General features: G+C 41.4%; 1 protein-coding gene across 4 annotated transcripts in view; it reads right to left on the bottom strand.

The window, feature by feature from the left end:
- The window catches only part of LOC124115058 (C1q-related factor-like), a 63,371-nt gene that overhangs the window by 21,103 nt on the left and 17,962 nt on the right, over window positions 1-24,306 (bottom strand). The window contains exon 1 of one of the 4 annotated variants that reach the window (XM_046475916.2): window positions 11,333-11,659. The exons of 2 other annotated variants lie outside the window; for them this stretch is intronic. The gene's annotated coding sequence lies outside the window, so the exon portion shown is untranslated. Of the gene's footprint in view, window positions 1-11,332; window positions 11,660-24,306 lie in introns of those variants that run through there. One more of the 4 variants, XM_046475909.2, reaches the window with a different exon arrangement.

Raw genomic sequence — 24,306 nt, 5'->3', positions numbered from 1 at the left:
GACGTGGTGTCAGAATGGGTCCTCGGTGTGGCCTGTGACAGTGGAGGTGTCTGCTCGTCAATCAGCGACGCATGGTGTCCGCACTAATGTGTCGCTGGTGTGTCCCCATGGTCTGTCGAGCAGTTTCCGCAGCAGTAACAAAGCGATCTTGGAGATGCTGTCGCACAATCTGAGGATCCTGAAGTCGGGTGGTGACACTTGGTCTTCCACTACGTGGTCGGTCATCTATAGTTTTGGTGGTCTGGTACCGTTGCTGGAGCCTGTATATGGTCCTTACGGGGACTTGAAATGCATTGGCTACTTGCCGGGCGGTTTGTCCAGCGTGCAATCGTCAACGGGCTTGGTGTCGCTGATATCTTGTCAATCTTGGCATGTGGTAGCAATTCAATAAGGAATGAATGTTATCCGATCTGGGTGGATATATATGGCAAGAAATCGGGGAACGTATGTGCATTTCAATTTGCACGGAACTCACGTGCATCGGGTTACCATGGCCGTTGCCGTGGTGCGTTTGGGAGATCGGTTTTATTGTCATCTGCTTTGGGTTTTTTATCATCAAATTTCATTTTCCGGACAAGGTAATGTTAAATTATAGAAATTTTGACAAAAAAATACCCAGCTATTTAAAATATCTTAACTTTTCATGCAATGTTATATGGGTTGGCGTTTCTTTTGCGATTCAGTATATAACTAATTAATGTTCGAGTCAATACACAGGCATTTACAAGAAATATTACCTTGGCATTTGTGAATCGATCAAATATATAACACCTCGCTTCTTATACTTAATAGGAAGACAAAGAAATAATATTAGTTAAATGTCAAACAAGGAACACTTCTGAGAGTCACGAGTGTCTTAAGAACACTGGTACATGCAGCTATTTCCAACACAAAAGATCAAATCTGAAACAATTTCATAAAACATTATTTGGATTATCTTTAGAAGGCAATACACGTACTTAACTATCAGTAAAATGACTGGTTCAAGGCTTTATTGGTGTTAAAATAATTCATTGCTTGTAACCTTACTGCCCCCTACGATAGACAGTGATAGGGGGTGAATTTTAAGGGGTACGTCAATGTTTTGTTTGTTTGTTTGCTGTTTAACACCGCACTCAGCAATATTCCAGCTATATGATGGCAGTCTGTAAATAATCGAGTCTGGACCAGACTTTTCAGTGATTGACATCATGAGCATCGATCCAAGTAATTGGGATACGATGACATGCAATCAAGTCAGCGAGCCCGACCACCCGATCCCGTTTGTCGCCTCTTACGACAAGCATAGTCGCCTTTTTACGGCAAGCATGGGTTGCTGAAGACCTATTCTACCCCGGATCTTCAGGGGTATTTTTTCAAGTTGTACACAACATGGACACCAAACCTCAAGAACCAATCCCCAAGTCCCCAAACCCTTCCGTTTTTGAAAAATTGCACAACACAACTGTTAAGAATATTCATGGCACAATAATATGTATATGGCAAATTACCAACCAACCATCGACATTTCACTCTGAGGTTTCTAACCGCAAACCTGTTGATGAAATAACACACGGACAACACGACTGCCCGCTGGCTAAATAGCCCGGACTATCGGAGGTATACGAGCGCAAAGGGTTATTTCCATGTTGCCAAACAGTTTGGGTTTCTACTCAGGACTAATTTCACCTCTCGCGCTACACTCTGCTTATTAACAAAAAGTATCGTTTTTTCTTTTAAAAGTAATATTTGAAGTACAGCATCATTTTAAGACAATTTTGCCGTAAATGGCTTTCTTAGCTTCAGGACACAGCTTCAAAGGGTTATGCCAATCAATTAATCGTTGATAGCGAGCTGGTGGTATTCAAGGAGTGCTGCGGAATTTCTTGAGGGCAAGATGAAATTAAACCAATGTTCGTAAAATCAGATTTCCAACATCAAAAATATGGTGCCGTAATCGTTGACTTTTTACGGAGGCTCGTACAGTAAATTAGCCATCAATATTCGATCTGTATTGAGTGGAGCACACATAACGAAACGTCAGCTTTTACATAATTGTTCAGCGGCTGCAGCCGCAGGGAAGATCGGTTTCCACTTCTATCTATTACGATCTCTTTCAGCAGCCACAAAAAAACACATTATTGCCAATCACTGACGCTCTCGATCTACCGATCCCTTATTGGTGCAATTAAGTGATTTTCTGATGTGGCCGCTCGACCGCCATTGGAATCTCATTAGCAGCGTATATTATCACATGACTGTGAAGTGATCTGGCCCCGTGCAGAGTGTCATGGCTGACTGATGGTCGTAGATCACCGTCTTCCTGTTACACGCCCCTGTTCACAAACACTGAACGCGGGTAGGGTGACTGTTATTGGCTTCACACGGAGGTCGTTTAGGGGAGCTTTCTCAAGAAAAGAACAATAACTGTCACATAATGCTTTTGGTGTGACATTGGCTTTGCAAGTTCGGGAACGTGGCGTTCGAGTCACTGAGTTTAATGCGTCGTATGTCCTTGAGAACTTGATGCAAAGGAAGGAAAGCTCAAGGTGCAGGATACAGGTGAAAGACTCAATCCATGTTAAATTGATGTTTTGTTGGCATTTTGTTGCTTTTTTGAAAACTACTGGATAAAATATAAACGATTCTGTATGACCCTCCTCTTTAAGAAATCGATGGAAGGTATTCAAAAACGTTTTCAATAATTGTCATTTGATGTTTTAAGTAGGTGATAGTGACTTACAATGAATTCACGGACTAGATGCAGATGAGACAGGTGAACACAGCATGTACGTAGCTTACCTGACAACTTACATATCACCAAGGTGATGATAATTTACGATTGGTTTACGTGGCAAGGTTAAATTAAACCGATTGCACCTTTTTGAAAGCTTTACTGAGTCATTGAATGATCTATAATGTTATTTTATATAAACACAAATTGTTGAACTTGAACATTACATTCAACAGTATATATCCCATATTCATTAACCTGGCAGGTACATGATCTTGCATCTTGGCTTATACCCTTTTCAAAGACTAAATAAAATAGTGTCTTGTCAGTACACCTGTTCCAATAACATTCCAACTACCCATAATAGGCAGGAGAGCCTTAACAAAACATGGTCAGTTAGCAACGCTAAGCCATAGACGTCAAGCGCTTTGTCGGAAGACACGACTTGCACGACTGAAGAGATTTGTCTTCAGTGACACTTCATCAGGCAGGATTAAACATGGAGCACTTGAACCTGCTTCATGTAACTCAACAAATCGTCAATTGATCACCAGAGCCCTTTGGTGCTGGTATCTGACTCGGTGAACGGTTACACTTCCGTGTTGACAGACCAGGGCTGCTGTAGATACACTGATGGATGTGACAGCAATTTACAGTAAGCCTCGCGATCTCCACCTCACACGGTATTACTTCTTCTCGTGTGTGAATTAATTAGATCAGTCGCAATCCCATGTCTTTTCTTTTACAAAAAAGTAATGTGAAGGCGAGGTTCAGTTTTGTCCCCTGACGGCTAATTCAGTTGTGATTATGTGTCCCCAAAGTCCTACACACATGGAATGTGTGAAACGTATACTGACAAGTGATATTTGTAGCTGAGAAGATCCCAACTTTAATGTGCACTGTGTCACTCAAATCACAACGTGTGGCCAAATTGAGTCTTGGGGGAAACTGAAACTTGGCCTTGAACGACCGTGTAATTATTTATATATAAATAATGTTTTGGAGCGAGACTTGGCTTTGTGGTATACGCGTTATTGTGCGAACCTGGACACATACGTAATAGTGTACGACTACACGCGGCCCTGGTCAATGAACACGCAATTCTGTGAAGCAAGACACGTCCTTGAGGTTTCCAAATGTTTAGTGGTGTAAGACTAGACTATGCCTTGCAGAATATACACGAACACTTCATATCGTAAAGCATCTGTCACCTTAATGTTGTAGAAAATTAGTTTCAGTTTATGCTTGTGTGTGAACTTAATCTTCCATAAGGACACAAACATATTCCAAAGAAGTACGTTTTGCAACATCTCAACCTCAAATGTGACATTATTACAAAATATTGAATTGTACGTACACCATGCATTGCTAATTAGAAGCAGAGCCAAAACCTTGTAATGATCGGCCAATGGCCTGTCAGTTTGCCATGGATAAGCGATTGATAATCATTAAAATTCTGTTAATTTCCTTGGAATATACAATAGTTATGATCATAAAGCGTGATTCGTCTTCAACACACTTCAGTACAGAATGTAGAGATGTTAATCGTTCGATGAATGCACTTGTACAGGTCACATGAGGTCATAGTAGCCTATCGGAGCTACGCCAGAATAAATAGACTTTCTTAACGTTCACTAATGAAGACACCCTTCACGTAAGAGCTTGTACTTAAACAGAGAGTAGGTATTCAACAATTTCTACGCGGTGGCGAATATTCACCTGTCCTAACTTGAAGTATTTAGAACTTTCAATATTTCTCAATTCAAGTTCTATACAAATCCAATTCCAACAACTCCAATTCTTATGACGTACAAACAACAAACAAACTACTTCCAGAACCAAAGGATCAAAATCGAAACGCGAAAGCGCCAAGAAATCCTCTAAAGCTACTTGAGATTTCTTTGTAGCATTCCTCTTATTGATTGACACATGGCGATCAGTGTAGTGTGTATAAAATTGGATACAATTATACTACTCACCCGTTACTGACGAATATTAAGAAGAATTGTACGAATGCAGTTTCCGGTGAACTGCTATAATCAACAAATACCTTGCATATGCCTTTTTGGATTAATCTAAACAACATGGATTGCCCATTAGGTATAAACGCCATGTTCTGTGACACAAACACTCAAAAATATCGAACATGTACCACTTGAAATACTTTAAATGACTGCTCTCTGGCTTCCAAACTGCCTGAATTGAGACAAGTGGTTATGGTGGGCAAACCAATCAATTTCTTTTTGGAAGCAAATTTGATAAAAGCGTTGAAGGGCATTGTTTGAATATGTGGCATGTAAACCATTATATTGACTTCTGGGGGTAATTGAGCGACGTCATGACGACGGATCGTTTTTTTAAAACTTACTTATTGACCTATATTGATTATATGTCCTGCTGGAGTACCACCGATATTACCCAAGTGTCTGCACTGCATAATGAACAGCAGCGCTGTGTAAGAGTAGTATAAGAGCCACAAAAGTAGTATACACTCAGTAATTGTTTTCCTCAACGTGTGTTTAAGAAATGAAGATTTTCCTCGCAAGGTCCTGAAGCCATTTAACCGTAGTAAGGGCTTTTAGTGCCATCCGGGTATCGCCCTCTATGACGTCATTCCACTTCCGGCCATGACATGGAGTCTTTCGTAGGTACAATAACACTAAGATGAAAGGGATACAAGGGCGTTAGTTTCCCTTTACTGGTGAAACAGGGTCTACTCAAGGACTATTTCTACACGTGATCAGATCAAAGTCAGTTATTGTCCTTTTCTGAGAATTAATTGTGATAATATAAATCAAGGCTTTATTCCTGGATCATAGCTGACCATTATTACTTCACTGTCTAATAGGTAGTCGTTTGAACTGCAGCAAAAGAGTAGGACACTTTGAAATTTCCCTCTAACCATTATTGTGTACGATCCAGTTCTTCAAAATGTCAATTTTAATGGAACTTTCAACCAATTACATTTGCTTTGTAAGAAAATACAATTATAACATCGTTATAATGGTAACGTGATTAACTCTTATGCGAAACCTAATAGTATTACGTGTACTCTATATTATGACCAGTCACTCCACCATACAATCATACTTGTCTGTGGAAATATACATAATAGAGCTTAATTTCTTGTCCAAAAAGAAATTTCTATATGTTCTTGTTTCGAACCATTGGAAATGAGTCAGTGAGGGGATTTACGCTCTTGTAGCAATAATCCAGCAATTTTCACGGCGGGGGATACCCTGGGATTCACACATTACATCCGTGTTGGGAATCGAACCCAGGTCTTCGGTATAACGAGCCAACGATTTAACCATTTTGCTATCATCTGCCCCTGCAACCCCAGTTGTTACAATGAGATGCCATGATAGAGACTGGAATAAGCGGAGTGAAACCCAACTCACTCACTCAGTACCGGTGTGAAAGGTTTATGCTGCTTTAAAGTTACCTGCGTTGTAGCAAGGCTATGGAGACAAAGGATGAATGCATGCCCCAGATATATAATATGTCCGATATATCATAGCGAAATTAGGCGCAGAATGAACGACCATGTGTTCTTAGGATTCTTACCCTCAATCGAAACTACAAAAATCACGGTGTCGATCTACTGTCTGTATCAACGTATCGTCAAGGGTAAACTGAATAGGACAATGTGCTATAATTGTCGAGAGGAGCTTTAATCAAGACAGTTATTATGTTAACTTACAGACCATGGTAGATTTGGTTATGCACGCCTACGCATAACTAGCTAGGTAATGGCGACCAAGGAAATGTGGGCGTCTCAAACCGATCACAGCTACCACACATGTATGACCTTAAAGACGCTCGAATACAAAGTTACATCTAGCAAAACGCTCTCAAGAAATGCTTAAGTAAAAAGACTAAATCACATGGTTTTTTTATATTATGCTTAGTGACATTTCGTTATTAAAATAGTGGGCAAAGAAATACAACAGAAAATTTGATTTGTCAAAAAAATTACAAATCTTATAAAAACGAACCTCAGCTGAAAAAAGTCTTCCCAAAACTATAAACTTGAGGACCAAAACACAACTGTGATACCCGTATCAAAAATCATCACCGTCAATTAACCACTTCTTGTTTGTTTCATTTTTAGCCACCATCAAACATGGGGGTATACTTTCTTTTGTCCGGCAGAGTCTGTGTCTTTATCATGTTTCTAGGTTTGTCAGCACCATACCCGTGCTCGTGGGTTTCGCCGAAGCGGTAAACGTCTGAGACCTACATCACTTCGGGCTTTCCTCCCACATTATGCTGACACGCCGTGATATAACTGGAATACTGTTAAAAGCGGCGTTAAATCCTATTCACTCATTCACTGTGTTTTTATCAGTAGCTGCACCTAACCTCATGACGGAATTGCACATTGGACGCCAGGGGTGATTACTGCAATGCAACACTAACTGCCTGCACTTAGACCTCTGCCCTAGACTTATGATGAACCAGTGTAGGTGACGTGATTCAGGGAAGCCTGCAGCAATAATGTGTCAGCGAGGCAGCTGTTTTCACATGCCTACTCCGAGAATGATTCCTCCCAGCATGACTTCTCCCAAGATACCTATTCCCAGTGAACACTTCTAAACGTGCCTCCTCACAAGCTATGTTGACCTATTATGTCTAATCCAGAGATACCAACTCATAGTGAGTGAGTATGGTTTTACGCCGCTTTTAGCAATATTCCAGCAATATCATGGTGGGGAACACTAGAAATTGGCTTCACACATTGTACCCATGTCGGGAATCGAACACGGGTCTTCGGCGTGACGAGCGAACGCTTTAACCACTAGGCTAACCGACCGCCCGATACCAACTCATAAGGTACATAATACCAAAATGTCTTCTTCGAAGATTATAATATGCCTTCAACACATTAATAATAAATTAACTCCTACTGAAACTAAATGAAACTTTATCAAATGAAATATAATAAGAGGAAGTACATGCTTCAACTTCATCAGGTGAACTTAGTACTCATTCACCTGATGAAGCAGTAAGCATATTCTCCGAAACGCTGTGTTCCTCATAATATAGAAGTTGGACTTTCTTATGTGCATCACTAAGTGCCACTCGAAGCCTTAATTAAGTATATCGTAAACTTCATATATGTTTCAAGTGTCAGAACCCATTTAGCATCAGGTCAAGGATCTATTAGCAAAGAGTGAGTGAGCATGGTTTTTAAGCCGTTTTTAGCAATATTCCAGCAATATCATGGTGGGGGACACTAGAAATGGGTATCACACATTGTACCCATGTCGGGAATCGAACCCGGGTCTTCGGCGTGACGAGCGAAGTCTTAAACCACTAGACTACCCAACCGCCCCCTCTAGCAAAGAAGAAATACATCATTTGTTCCTGTACGTATTTGAGAATTATTCATAAAGAGACATATTTATGGTAAAGTCGGCATCGTACAACGGACTGTGCATTTAGTAGGGATTTCTCGGTATATTGAAATGGTTTTGTCGCTAATTTTCGAAAGATCTCCACGTTCGGTACAAAATTCTGACTTTGGACCCCTCTTCAAAAAGCATTGTAAAAACCAGAGTATGTTTTTTTACGCCACTTTTAACAGTATTCCAGTTATATCACGGTATGTCAGCTTAATTTGGGAGGAAAGCCCGAAGTGATGCAGGTCTCAGACGTTCTCATAGGTTGCTGACGTGCCCAAGGGATTCGAAAAGTCGAAAGTGGTCGATGCAGCTTTCAGACGTTTACCACTTTGATGAAACAAAGGAGCCAGGTATGGTGCTGACAAACCTAGAAACATAATTGGGGCGAACAGGGATTCGAATCAACATTCACATTTAGGTTCCTGGCGTGCCAAGGGGACGTAACTGTCTCTGACTACTGTTTATCCGTTGATCATGGAGCAAACAGAGGAATCAGGTGGTGTCTGATAACTGTCGGTGTCTACTGCTTATACCCACTGTAATATACGTTCCGATTCCATGAACAGTTAAAGCAAAACCTGAAAACACTAATTGTGGTTCCTGTACGTAGCCGGGAGTATATGAGTATGGTTTTACACCCCTACTAGCATTATACCAGCAATATCACGGCGGGGGACACCAGAAATGGGCTTCACACATTGTACCCATGTCGGGAGTCGAACCCGGGTCTTCGGCGTAACGAGCTAACGCTTTAACCACGAGGCTACTCGACCGCCCCTACGTAGCCGGTGGTACATAAAACAGACGCCGTGCGTGAACTAAATGACAACTAAGTGAGTGAATGCCGTTTAACGCCGCAATCAGACATATGCAAGTTCTATCAAGACGACCTGGAAATGGTCGAGTCTGAAAACCAGTGACTGAAACCATGAACAACTATCAACCCCATCAGACAAATTAGACGCTGAGCCTGCCTACCCGAACCCTTTTCAGATAAAGTCACCATATGTACAGTTTAAACAAAATAGAATGTATGACTATACCCGTCATCCACTTCAAGTATATTATTGTTGTAATTACTTCGATACATTACTGTTTTCGGGGGTTTCCATCAAAGTTATATCAAATATACGCTCAAATTCATCTTTCTATTATATACACAATTGTGCCATGTATATGAAAATACGGTATTGGCTAATGGTAGTGAAAATAATAAATCACACTTACCCGTTCAAAACGTTGGTGCGTGAGTGAATGATGTTTTATGTCGCCTTTATCAATATGCCCATGTCGAAAATCGAACCCGGGTCTTCGGCGAAACGAGCCAACGCTTTAAACACTTCCTACCTATATCGAAAGGATATGGCTACACTACTCGTTTGGATGCAAACAGCATAATTATGGTAACATTCACTAACCACCTGGTACATTTCAACACACCTGTAACCTATCAAGTAAGATCAGTAGATAGGTGGGTCAGTGAGTATGATTTTTCGCCGCTCTTATATTCCATCAATATTACGGCAGGGGACGTAAGATATTGGCTTCATATTAAGTAGATGAAGTATGATCATTGTATTTGCCATTTTCAGAATTCATTATTCTTATACCCTGATTTTACTGTTTCCATATTTATAAGATACATGTATATCTGTCAAAAGCTGAGTCGATTGTACCTGACTGACTGACGGAGTATGGTTTTACGCCGCTTTTAGCAATATTCTAGCAATATCACGGCGGGGGACACCAGAAATGGGCTTCACACATTGTACCCATGTCGGGAATCGAACCCGGGTCTTCGGCGTGACTATCGAACGCTTTAACCACTAGGCTACCCGACCGCCCCTGTACCTGACAATACCCGAAACATAAATCCTTCAATCACCTTCGAATAGGTGAGCGTATACTGCTCCCCCTCTCACACACACACACACACACACACACACACACACACACACACACACACACACACACACACACACACACACACGCCCCGGTGGCACCCGTCACATTCACAGACAACAACAAGTCAATTGTTCACCTGCAAAAACACGGGAACATATGGTACAAGTCAAAATAGGGAATTCATGCGCCAAATTTGAAAATGTCCTCCACATACCAAAGGCTGAGCTGTTGGAATGTTGCTCGATATAAAGGGAAAGTGGAAGTCATCCTGTTGAATGTTTTGTCACACACATGCAAAAAGAAATTTAGTTTTCAACTGAATAAACATGAACATATGGTATAAGTCAAAATAGGGAATTGCATCTGACAATATTTTGGTCTCTGATGCGTCAAATTTGAAAATATCCTCCACATGTCTACCATTAACCTTTCGAAGGTTTTACTGAGGCCTTTAATGTTGTAGCCTTTTTCAAGCAGCCTTTGAGCAATGAGTCGTATGACGATCTGTGAAATCTTCACAGAGCATACTCGACTGTACCTCAAAAGTTGTGAATTGTGGACACCAAAGGCTGGAGCTGTTGGAATAGTGTTTGACATAAAGGGAAAGTTAACTATTTAAAAGTGGAAGTCAACCTGTTGAACGTTTTGTCACACACATGCAAAAGGAAATTCAGTGTTCAACTGGATAAACATGAACATATGGTATAAGTCAAATTAGGGAATGACATTGGACATCATTTTGGTCTCTGGTGTGTCAGATTGGAAATATAAATTGTCTACAATGAAACTAAAAGCACCAGTGCCCTAATACACTTCAAACTCACCCTATTTACTTATATACCCATCATCGTTTATGAACAATAATGTGCTTGGTATTCAATTTTCCACAATCTCATTATCCTTCATCAATATCATCCCATTGATCACTGGTAGCTACAGTTAACACTGTGTAGAACCATGTAACGTTAGTAAAGACTAATGATTTAAATATAATACCATACACTATGATGGTGGATAATACATGAAATGAATATATCGAACTAATATAGTTTTCAAATATAAAGTATGAATGTTAATAATGCCGTCATAAATATCAAACTTCAACGCCAGAAAATAATCAGTCTCAATTTTCTGCCGAAATAGATTCCATGTCGACTAACAGGCAAAATAAGCGCTGAAAATTATATGAATGGATCTCTGTGATGACACCAGTGAAATTATGAAATGACATGTGCGTGTTTACCTATGTCGGTACGTATATATCCATTTCACCAACACAGAGTTATGTAACTTCGGTAATACAAACCTCAACTGATGTCCCAGTTGGAACAAGATGTAAACACTTACTTCAGAGAGTGTAGACACCTCTGAGTTGATAGCAGACGATACGAAGTGAAGCAGACGACAGTTCACACCAGTAAGCAGAAGTGCATTCCCGTGTCTGCAGACATCTCGACTGTTTTCCACGTGGCGCTGTTGCTCGGGTCTACATCAATATCGCCTCTCCGTCAATAACACCCGGTACTGTTCAGTTGACAGAGCCTCGACTTTTACAGATATGAATGAGGCCAGAAATGAATTTTCCGCGCCGTTTTGTCCCCAGCCGATTTCTCGAATGTGATTTGGAAGTGATTTTCCACGGAGTGCTTCTATAGATGCTAATTGGCCCAGAACCAATATTTTCCTCAGAAAGAGACCCGCGAGATGTGATGCGTTTTTCTTGTCCCGTCTCTTGGCCATAGATCAACGGCTTAACTGCTATAGAAAGCAGATCGCCTACTCTAATAAAACGTCTATGAAACCATCTCTACGTATTTATTTCAAATAAACAAAATTCTAAGATGGTGTCCTTTTCCAGTTTGCGCGTGGTCGGGCTAACCTGGAGAGCACCCGACTCAGTGTATGCAATTCATTTAAGTATCAACTTCCGGTAGCGCAAACTCGTGTCAATATGTGCGCCTTGACCAAGCCGAAAGGTAATCGACTAGATAAGCGGTGGGATTTATGTCAATATCTGTCGGCATTCCCTGCCTAATTTGCCCATAAAGGACCCATGATCTAGTTACAGCCTCGACCAAACCCTTGGGACGTGTTGTTTAGAAAGGCGCCTTAAACAACATATTCGTGTCAGGATGTACACAGTAGACCCAAGCTGATCTCCAGAAATTAGTTTACATCCATCTTGCAAATTGGATCACAATTTTACAGTCACCCCCAGATACAAATCTTCAAACAGAGAACGGTTCTGGGAAGATATTGAAATTGGCCAGAACACACAATCCGGTCTGAGCTTGAAACCAGGTCGTTTTCATTTAGAAACGTGACAACATTGACACCGTACCAAGCACACTATCACTGAAACTGGAATCGATCGACATCTTCAGAAGATCTCAGCTTGTAGGAATACCCGTCCACAAGTATGATCACCCGTGTACAACATGACGCTCCTTTGTACTTCAGAGTAGTGCCTTTGGACATTCAAGGAACGTTGACTTACCCAACTGAACATCCCCCTCCGTGCTAATAACATGGATTGTAAACACATTTGCCATACCAATGCGCACGTGTACGTTTGCACTCTTCGAATCAAGTGACCATGACATTGAAGGCACTGTCAAATCGTTTCGTATAGGGGCTTAAAGTGGTATCTATAGTTAAGGAGAAACACTTGATCCCACAAGAGGACGTTTATTTAAGCCTGTTTTGCAGTACTCATGTGAAGGATAAAGCACGCCGAGGTCTTACTTCCACGAACTTAACCCGAGTAAAGGAGTGCTTTATCTCACTTATAAACCTTCTACATGCAAGAAATAACAGTAAAAATATGAAAACATCGAGATATCTTAAAGTAAAACAATACAGTGTGTCGCGGTATAAAAGGAATGCGATCAAAGCGTGAGAGAGGAAAAAACACGTGCAGCATAGACACAACTAAGTCATGACATCTAAAATTGAACATTCTTTCATCACCTCCCTCCGTGAATCAGTGGGCAAACAGTAGGTTACAAAACTTGACACGATACGCGAGGTTGCAGGGTCGATTCCCGTCATCCACAATGAAAATGTTTCATTTCTTGTTCACGATTTTAGAACATTGGAAGTTTGAAACACTAAATCCAAATTCTATCTGCTACTCAAATCATCAGGTCTTACAAGTAAAACGTAAAACCTCATACCCTGGATGAGGTCTTATTGGGGAAAATTAATACCTCCATAGAGGTTTATTACGAGACGGAAAGATACCTTCAATACAATAGGAAAAAGTGTCAGTAGTTTTATAAACACGATAAGTGTATGTGTGGCGGTTGCTACCGGTAGGGCATTACCTTTTGGTAAACACATGGTGTCACATGATTTTCAGTGTTCCATCCATATAATTTTCACCGCTATTTTGCCTTTGACGCAATATGTAATCTGTTTCCCCAGATAATCGAGACTGACTGACATATATACATTAGGTACGTACATCTGTGTATACAGAGATTACTCTCATGTACAGGGTGAAACCAAAGGTGACACTGAACAAATGAGAAGAATAACGACACACAATTGAAACCAAGCATTTTCCGTCGTAAATGTAAGAAATTCAGTATACAAAGCAAAAAAATGATACATTCGTTTTTGCCAATTACCATGTTTGCACCAAGTCATGAAGGAACATGACACTCACTGTCACTGAATCGAGTGTTTCCCTTGTCGAGAGCGGGAGGTGTGGTATTTGGTTATACAGGTTGAATAACTTCGTGTAAATCGGGTTGGAGGTGTCTCTGTTATTGATCACATGGGAGCCAGTATGTTCAGTCCACTCTCTTGAGGGGGCACGGGTGGCCCAGTCGTCTTAGGCGCCGCGATTCGATGTGCAGAGTTGCGTCCCTTTGGCACGCCAGAAACCTATGACTGTGGGTTCAAATCCCGGTTCGCCCCGATTTTGTTTATAGGTTTGTCAGCACCATACCCGTGCTCGTGGGTTTCATCGAAGTGGAAAACGTCTGGGACCTGCATCACTTCGGGCTTTCCTCCCACATTAAGCTGACACGCCGCGATATAACTGTAATACTGTTAAAAGCGGCGTTAAACCCAACTCACTAACTCACTCACTCACTCTCATGATACGTGTTGACGTTGTGATTCTGCGGTTATGCTTGTTGGTATCCAAGCGACCGTATAGCAGACACGGAAGTGTTTTGCCTGTGCGGGAGTCGAGTAATACGTGCTATGCGTCGGTCTGTGAGTGAGTGAGTTGATGGGTCAGCCAGGTTGGTCAATGCGTCTGCTGAGATGCTAAAGTTACACGTAAAACTGTTAGATTTTTTGTGTGTTTGTTGTTTAACGCCGCACTCAGCAATATTCCCGCTATACGACAGCGGTCTGTTAATAATAGCGTCTGGACCAGACAATCCAGTGATTGACATGATGAGCATCGTCCCATGCAATTTGGATAGGAAGACGAGCGAGCCTGACCACGCGATATCGGTAGTCGCCTTTTACGGCAAGCATGAGTTCCTGAAGAACTTTCATTAACCCGAATCTTCACGGGTCACATAAAACTATTGATATATACCTACCATCCAATTATTAGACTCATTATTATATTTCCATTGGGGTCAACGGTGGGATCAAGGTTATTCATTTATTCTTCAATATATACACAAGTATGTTAAATTCAGCGATACTGATAAAATCGTTGTTACCATAAGTCGCTCATCTCAGTAATGATAAAATACAACTCGAATTATCATATGATGAAGATTCACAGCTTCAGCCCAATCTGGAAATACGTCGAATCATGAAATCGTGCAGTAACTCGGATGGACTGTCAGACGTAAGACTCCGTGACTCGGAAAGGCACTCTGGGTAACCTGGCTGACACTCACTCACTCACTCACTCACTCACTCACTCACTCACTCACTCACTCACTCGCCAAAATCAAGAGACAGTAAAGGTACCGTATTCGCCGTAATAAGCGCCCAGGGCGCTCTCAAAATTAGAAATAAGGGGCTCTTATTAGAATTTTGATGAGAAAAAAAACAGAGTTGAAAGATTGCAAATTTTGTGGTTTATGCTGACAGCCTGAAATGATATAAAAGAAGAATCTGTGCGTATTATACACGATAGACATATTTTCGAGAATTTAATGGCCCATAATTAAGGGTGCTTATCATACACGAATAAATACGTCTTGTGTACATTGATCAATCGGAAGGGCTGCTAATTGGGATTGTTCACTAGCCAATATGTTAGTTAATATCGCCGTGGGCGCTTATTAGAGCGGGGCGCTTATTACGTCGAATACGGTATATCAGTCCGCGACAAATACTGCTTCAAGGCTCTCATGAGCCTTGTTCATTCAACGAAGTATCAGTGATATAAGCCATGGTGTTATGTCAGCTCCCAATGTCAACCACACATCACAAGGGTCCTGCTTATTTTGGTTACTGCTCAGCTATCGTACCCACGGGCAGTTCATGATAGGCTAATACAATCTGCAGTGACTCTCTCCAGAATTGCTTTGAGGGAGCTACACACGCTGTCTGACCTACAACCGAAGATTAGCAATGACTGTGTCAGCTTCGCCACGTAGATATATTGCCAATATTAAATGTCACAGGAGACCAAGTTATTGTGTTACTTTTAGTGTGATAGTGCAATGCACTCTGGTCATAAAGGGTACTTTGCCACACATAAGTCGTTTCTTACCGTATAACATTTTTACTTCAGGTGTAGATGTTTAAAACAATTTTCTCTCTCTGCGTCTCGCTGGTTATTAGTTAAAGATGGACGTCATTGACATTTTATTCCGAAATTGAGATATTTCACCAAATATTATCATTCCTATAATTGATTGTTTTAAAAACAAATCCTCGCCATCTATGCCCTTAGTTTCCCACTACTATGAACACAGTTTATAATCTGGGAGTTATGAGCCGTAGATCGTGATTTTATATTTTTTTTCGCAGCATTCAGTCATTTCATTTGGCATTTGTCTTCTGGGAAATTTTGATAGCGGCAAAGGTTGATGCATACATGGTGCCTCATCGTATAGAAGATTCCTATGGATAAGCTGTGTGTGTTCATGGTAGATATATGTGTGGCGTGTTCATGGTAGATATATTTGTGGCGTGTTCATGGTAGATATATTTGTGGCGTGGAGCGTGTGTATTGTAAGTATTTGTGTGGCGCGTGGCCTGTTCATAGTAGTTATATGTGTGGCGTGTAGCGTGTTCATGGTAGATCTGTGTGTGGCTCGTGGTGTGTTCATGGTAGATATATGTGTGGTGTGTTCATGGTAGATATATGTGTGTTGTGTGGCGTGTTCATAGTAGATATATGTGTGGCGTGTAGCGTGTTCATACTAGATATATGTGTGGCTCGTGGTGTGTTCATGGTAGATATATGTGTGGTGTGTTCATGGTAGATGTATGTGTGTCGTGTGGCGCGTTCATAGTAGATATGGGGCGTCGGGGTAGCCTAGTGGTTAAAGCGTTCGCTCGTTACGCTGAAGACCCGGGTTCCATTCCCAACATAGGCACAATGTATGACGCGTGGCATGTTCATGGTAGATATATGTGTGGCGTGTGCCGTGGTAGGTGTGTATGTGCAGATAGTGGGCGTTTAATGTATTATGTATGGTAGGTGTGTTGGTGCCAGTGTGTTAAGCGTGATGTATTTGGGTGTGTATAAGTGAAGTAATTCCGCTGTGGCGAATTTGTGATAGGCGGGTGAATGACGATGTGGCGTATTTGTGATAGGCGTGTGGATGTTGGTCTGATGTATTTGTGGTTGGTGTGTGGGTGTTGGTCGGACGTATTTATTTATTTGGTGTGGGGATGCTGGTGTGACGTATTTATGGTTGGCGTGGGGATGCTGGTGTGACGTATTTATGGTTGGTGTTGGGATGCTGGTGTGACGTATTTATGGTTGGTGTGGGGATGCTGGTGTGACGTATTCTGGTAGCCGGGTGGACAGTTCCTGAGTTTCATATCGCTAAATCAAAACTCATAGAAAATATTTCATACAAAAATTCTTCATGAATAATAGATGACACTTAACCGTGGGTCAATACCTCTCTGAAATATGTGACATTAATCTTCGGCTATTGATCACAACATGCAATAACTATAATACTTGCTCGAGCGGAATTATGTCATAATGACGAGTATTTTTAGACACAGAATCTTTGATTTAGTCATTAGTGCCAGTAATAAGTACTCGATCACTATCAATGTCGCCAACTCGCACCATAATCAGCGAAACAACGCCGTCATTTGCTGCGATATTCTCTGTTTAATAGAAACTTTATATCATCTACGTCGTTAAATGGGAATCATTAATGTGAACTGAACAAATAACATGCCGTTTATTTCATATAGTTTTGTGTCTTAAATTTCTCACTTCGATCTGAAGGAAGGAATGTTTTGTTCCAATTTTTCATTCTCTTCTACCTGGGTTTTACCGGAATTGAAAAAACTGAAAGTGGAGAATAAAATCGGTGAAACATGGATCACTGTGAGGCACCTTCGGTCGAAGGGACACTTCCTACACTGTGCGCGACAATGGCACAGAAGGAATACAGTCGGAGCAAAGACGTCAGATTGCACGTGGTACGGTCGTGGAGGCTGAGGACAGATTTCTGACGAACGATGTCCGCTTCCCCGGGGGTAATATGTGATTGAATGGTATAGGTGTGTATACATGAGTGGAAAACGGTGCAATTTATATGCCCTTTTATTATTATTATTATTATTAGTAGTAGTAGTAGTAGTAGTAGTAGTAGTAGTAGTAGTAGTAGTAGTAGTAGTAGTTGTGGTTGTGGTAGTGGAAGCGGTAGAAGTAGTAGTAGTGGTAGTGGTAGTATTGTAGTAGTGGTTGTGGTAGTGGTAATTGTGTTAGTCGAGTAGTGGTAGTGGCAGTATCGAGACATCGTCACATACTGGCACACCAGCATTGCAGGTGATGATGTACAACCAGAGAGACATCAACACATACTCGTGGGCCGGTTGTGCAGGTGATGATGTACAACCAGAGAGACATCGACACATACTGGCACACCGGCATTGCAGGTGATGATGTACAACCAGATAGACATCGACACATACTCGTGGGCCGGTTGTGCAGGTGATGATGTACAACCAGATAGACATCGACACATACTCGTGGGCCGGTTGTGCAGGTGATGATGTACAACCAGATAGACATCGACACATACTGGCACACCGGCATTGCAGGTGATGGTGTACAACCAGATAGACATCGACACATACTCGTGGGCCGGTTGTGCAGGTGATGATGTACAACCAGATAGACATCGACACATACTCGTGGGCCGGTTGTGCAGGTGATGATGTACAACCAGATAGACATCGACACATACTCGTGGGCCGGTTGTGCAGGTGATGATGTTCAACCAGAGAGACATTGACACATACTCGTGGGCCGGTTGTGCAGGTGATGATGTACAACCAGAGAGACATCGACACATACTCGTGGGCCGGTTGTGCAGGTGATGGTGTACAACCAGAGAGACATCAACACATACTCGTGGGCCGGTTGTGCAGGTGATGATGTACAACCAGATAGACATCAACACATACTGGCACACCAGCATTGCAGGTGATGATGTACTACCAGAGAGACATCAACACATACTGGTACACCAGCATAGGCAGGTGATGATGTACAACCAGAGAGACATCGACACATACTCGTGGGCCGGTTGTGCAGGTGATGGTGTACAACCAGAGAGACATCGACACATACTCGTGGGCCGGTTGTGCAGGTGATGGTGTACAACCAGAGAGACATCGACACATACTGGTACACCGGCATTGCAGGTGATGATGTACAACCAGAGAGACATCGACACATACTCGTGGGCCGGTTGTGCAGGTGATGGTGTACAACCAGAGAGACATCGACACATACTCGTGGGCCGGTTGTGCAGGTGATGGTGTACAACCAGAGAGACATCGTCACATACTGGTACACCAGCATTGCAGGTGATGATGTACAATCAGAGAGACATCGACACATACTGGTACACCAGCTTTGCAGGTGATGATGTACAACCAGAGAGACATCGACACATACTGGTACACCAGCATTGCAGGTGATGGTGTACAACCAGAGAGAGATCGACACATACTGGTACACCAGCATTGCAGGTGATGGTGTACAACCAGAGAGACATCAACACATACTGGTACACCGGCATTGCAAGTGACGGTGTACAACCAGAGAGAGATCGACACATACTGGTAAACCAGCATTGCAGGTGATGATGTACAACCAGAGAGACATCGACACATACTGGTACACCAGCATTGCAGGTGATGATGTACAACCAGAGAGACATCGACACATACTGGTACACCGGCATTGCAGGTGATGATGTACAACCAGAGAGACATCGACACATACTGGTACACCAGCATTGCAGGTGATGATGTACAACCAGAGAGACATCGACACATACTGGTACACCAGCATTGCAGGTGATGATGTACAACCAGAGAGACATCGACACATACTGGTACACCAGCATTGCAGGTGATGATGTACAACCAGAGAGACATCGACACATACTGGTACACCAGCATTGCAGGTGATGATGTACAACCAGAGAGACATCGACACATACTGGTACACTAGCATTGCAGGTGATGATGTACAACCAGAGAGACATCGACACATACTGGTACACCGGCATTGCAGGTGATGATGTACAACCAGAGAGACATCGACACATACTGGTACACCAGCATTGCAGGTGATGATGTACAACCAGAGAGACATCGACACATACTGGTACACCGGCATTGCAGGTGATGATGTACAACCAGAGAGACATCGACACATACTGGTACACCAGCATTGCAGGTGATGATGTACAACCAGAGAGACATCGACACATACTGGTACACCGGCATTGCAGGTGACGGTGTACAACCAGAGAGACATCGACACATACTGGTACACCGGCATTGCAGGTGACGGTGCACAACCAGAGATCTATCATTCATACCCTGAAAATGAAATATCCGAAAACTCACAAGCAAGTTTGCAATCCTTTACAAGTCTATATAATAAGTTTTTCGTTTACCTGAAAATAAAAATTATATGGGTACAATTCGATTATATATTAAAAGATAAATTCTACCTAAAGAAATCAGGGACACCACGAGACTACTTGACCAGTTTACATAGCAATCTTCTTATGTTTTCTTCATGTACTGTTTTCATTATTTATTATTTTTAAGAATTACAATTTCATCCTATTAAACAAACGTCAGGCAATATTTTTCACAAGTTGTAATGAGTTAAGATCGAAATTTGCATGAGATAAATTTGTTTATAAGAAATGGAATTGCAATGCTTTTCTCCATGTAATTGGTCGTATCTCGTATCCCTGCAGCTCCGTCATGACGGTACCAAACGCTGCTTTATCGCAGTCGTCCTCTCTTAAAATCTACTTCCCCTCGGCAATTGATTTTCTAAATTTCATTGTCTTTGATAAGCCTGAGGCACGATGCTTCCATTAATTGACAAAGACGGCGAACTTATTGCCTCCTAATGTCAGCTGTTTGATTGGCTTATCGATCGTTCACGTTACCACTCACAATGATCGGGAACTATTTACAAGGCGGAGGCATTATTTGTTGTTGACTGTTTTGTGATACGGTCTCGGTGTATGATTTTAACACGCACACGAACGTGTTGGACTATTTCGGTAACACACCGCCCAGTGGGGTACCGGTCAGATAATAGGGCTGACATATTTACTACTTTACGGTAATGTTTACGGGGAAATACTGATTGACTCCTGACCAGTTTATGAACTGTATCTAATGCACTTTCTCACTGACGTCAATGTTTCCACACCAAACATCATAGCTTTATCGACATGAAACAACTCTCTACCATAAAGCGTGGCCTAGTTAAGGTACTATACCAACATCATGAAAGAGGGTATCATCATCATCATCTTCATCATCATCATCATCATCATCATCATCAACATCATAAAAGTTCGCTGGAAAAAACTTATTTATTTATTTGTTTGTTTGTTTGTTTGTTTGTTTATTTTCTCTTTTGCTCCTTATTAATCATATTACACGTTGATCTTTGCCGTTATCTGGTAAATAACGTGTCAACAATTGCTCCATGGCCAAAATATAAGGGAATGATCATGTTATTTTCAAGATAATTTATCGTAAAGGTCATTCTGAAAACATGCTCATTTTGTTAAGAAAGACAGCTAATGGACTAATTCATGATATAAGAACGTTCTCCATCTGCCAATAATACACTAGTTTGTCCAAAGGAGACCATGATAATTTGCTCATGGTTCATGCAGATTCTGAATTTCAATTTGGAAAAACGCAACTATGGTCCTCGTCACTTAAAAATAGATCATTACTTAACGAAGATAGCTGCATGTGTGCTGATACTTATAAATTGAAAACAAGCTTAAGCCATTCCAGGAATATAACTTACAGTAATGACAGTTGCAAAGTTCGCTTTTCAAGAAATATCAATTTTGCTAGCGATAAACATCATCATTGAGTTTTAATCACGTGGTTACAATCCGGGGGAAGAATCGACAGTCATTAATTGGACAGTAACCACGTGATCAAAATACAACGGTGTCGTTGAGTGATGGGTTTGCTGTTCGCTCATATCTTAATATGGATAAAATATTAACAATGAAACATTTTGAAAATTAAAATTGTCTTACACATTTAATGACTAAACAAGCTTGTTGCGTGTATTAGAGGTAGTCATCAAAGGTTCATTCCACGCGCGGCTTTTTCCCAAACCGAGACTTACGTTATCGTGTAATTTTAGCGTCACGGGGTTCTCCTACATACATATATAATAGATAGTTGTAACACTGGTATCGTATTTAGAAAAGGAAATCAATTGTGAGGTAGGAGGTCACGCGTTACTTACGCTCACCTTTTCGCGAACACCTGGTGTCATCACTTTTTACAGTGATGAATAAAAGCAAACTCATGTTATAGTCGGAATCGTACAGTCGACAATATCATATGAATATCAAAAGGGTTTTGTCAGTTTTATTCTCAATGGTTCTTGGAAATGTGTTTCGCGTAAAATCTTTGGCAGAGATTTCTGATGAATATAGAAATGGTTTTGTCGTTTTTATTTACATCTTCAAGCCATCGTGGGTATCGCTCGATGCTTACCTCATCCCCACACCAAAGCGCCACGCCCGACCCCGCGAAAAGAAGTTGTTTAGGAACTCGCCATGCTAAATGAGGATAAGGTTGTAGATATAGGTCATAACGTAACTGGAATAATGTTCTCGTTTCCAACCAATCTGAAGAGGCTACTTCCCTCTAATTCGATAATGAGACATTAGATTACAAGCAAGATACAACATGACTTTCTAGATGAAAAGAATCTGATACCATGTCATTGATATTTTCAGCTTGATCTAATATTCAAATAGTGTCAATTTTATTGTACAATTTGCTCTTTTTAATTTGGTTTTATGAATCATTACAAAAGTTGTTTTATGGCTGATAATCCCTTGTGGTATGTGTTTAAGCATTCGGCCAGTCTTCCATGCAGGTGCTTGTTGAATTTAGACATTGAACATGACAAGTATTGAATAAAGAGCGAATTTACTACGAGTGGGTTGCAATAAAACTCAGTCATTTGAACTCCTGATTAAATAAAACGACTTTGCAAAACTCGATTGCTTTCCACCTTGATCGATCCGCGTTCGTAATTACAACCGGATTGATACAGATAATCTCATTTCAATCCAAACTGATCACAGGGAATTTGTTAGCTATTAACGATCGATGTAGTGAGTGTTGCAATCATCAAATGACGAACACTGAATGATAAAGACTGGGGGATATTGTTCCGTCTCACGCGACGTCATATTGAGTGCCCGTAATGAGACCAACAAAGCATGACGTTGTACTTGTAAGTCAGAGATCTAAGAGTGCCAGTGGCGCATGTTCAGAGAAATGGGGTTCATTTTATGTCTATGGTGGATGTTACCTACAAACGGAGAACACTTCCCAAAGGTTAAGTTCGTAAACAGAAACATTAAAACATAAATAATAAACGGGCTTTTGATGACCGTGCATCAACATGACGTCATTGTTCTTTAGCGATCTTGGACTGATCTCAGAAAAATACATATGTCTGCGAATAGCCAAACATAGCAGTGTGCCTTAACCGATGCAGTAGGAGGGTTTGGGGACTTGGCGGGGGTTAGCCAAGTGGTTAAATTGTTCGCTCTTCACGCCGAATTTCGATTTCCCACATGGGTACAATGCGTGAAGTCCATTGTCCCCCGCCGTGATATTGCTGGAATATTGCTAAAAGCGGCGAAAAACAATACTCACTCACTACAGTGGGAGGGACACGAGAAACGCAATATTCTGAGACGCCTAAGTTTGCTGTTATAGTTATGCTCCTTAGTCGCGTCAGAAACCTGTGTTTTTCGGTTCGAGTTTCTAGATTTGTCAGCTGCAAACCAGTACTCGTGAGTTTCATCAAAGTGGTGAACTCTGAGATCAGCATCACTTTGTGTTTTCCTCACAACATTAAGCCGACACACTTGATATAAATAGAATAATGTTCAAAGCGGCGTCAAACCCAACTCACTCACTCACTAACTTGTCACAGTAGTGACAATACTCGCAATGATGTTTACAGGTATGTGTTATTCAATTTAAACCCTGCTTAAAGAGGGGCGAAGTGGAATACATTTCAGCGTATGTCGATACGGGTAGGAGAACACCTGCATTTTGTCTTCATTCATCCCCATGAGCTACCAAATTTGGAGAAGGTTTCTTTGAGACGGAGTTTATTTTAATCAGCGCGTCAAAACATACACGTTGTATTTTACCCACACGTTATTTTTCATAATATCTAGCATGGCCAGAGAATGATATTTTCCTGTATTTATTTTTAGAATCCCTTTCCTTCAATCACTCGCTTTTTCTAACACTGCTATCCACTGCTACATATACTGCATATACCACTACTACTACTACTAAGAAGAAGAAGAGTGAGTGAGTGAGTTGGGTTTAACGCCGCTTTTAACAGTATTCCAGTTATATCACGGCGTGTCAGCTTAATGTAGGAGGAAAGCCCGAAGTGATGTGTCTCAGACGTTTACCACTTCGGTGAAACCCACGAGCACGGATATGGTGCTGACAAACCAAGAAACATAATTTGGGCGAAACGGGATTCGAAACCACAATCAGGGTTCTGGCGTACCTAAGGGACGCAACTCT

Source organism: Haliotis rufescens, unplaced genomic scaffold (genome assembly GCF_023055435.1).
Source record: "Haliotis rufescens isolate VD_foot unplaced genomic scaffold, xgHalRufe1.0.p SCAF_4, whole genome shotgun sequence".
NCBI classification, from domain to species: domain Eukaryota; kingdom Metazoa; phylum Mollusca; class Gastropoda; order Lepetellida; family Haliotidae; genus Haliotis; species Haliotis rufescens.
Note: the sequence above shows the minus strand (reverse complement) of the source record. Positions and strands in the feature narration are given on the sequence as shown.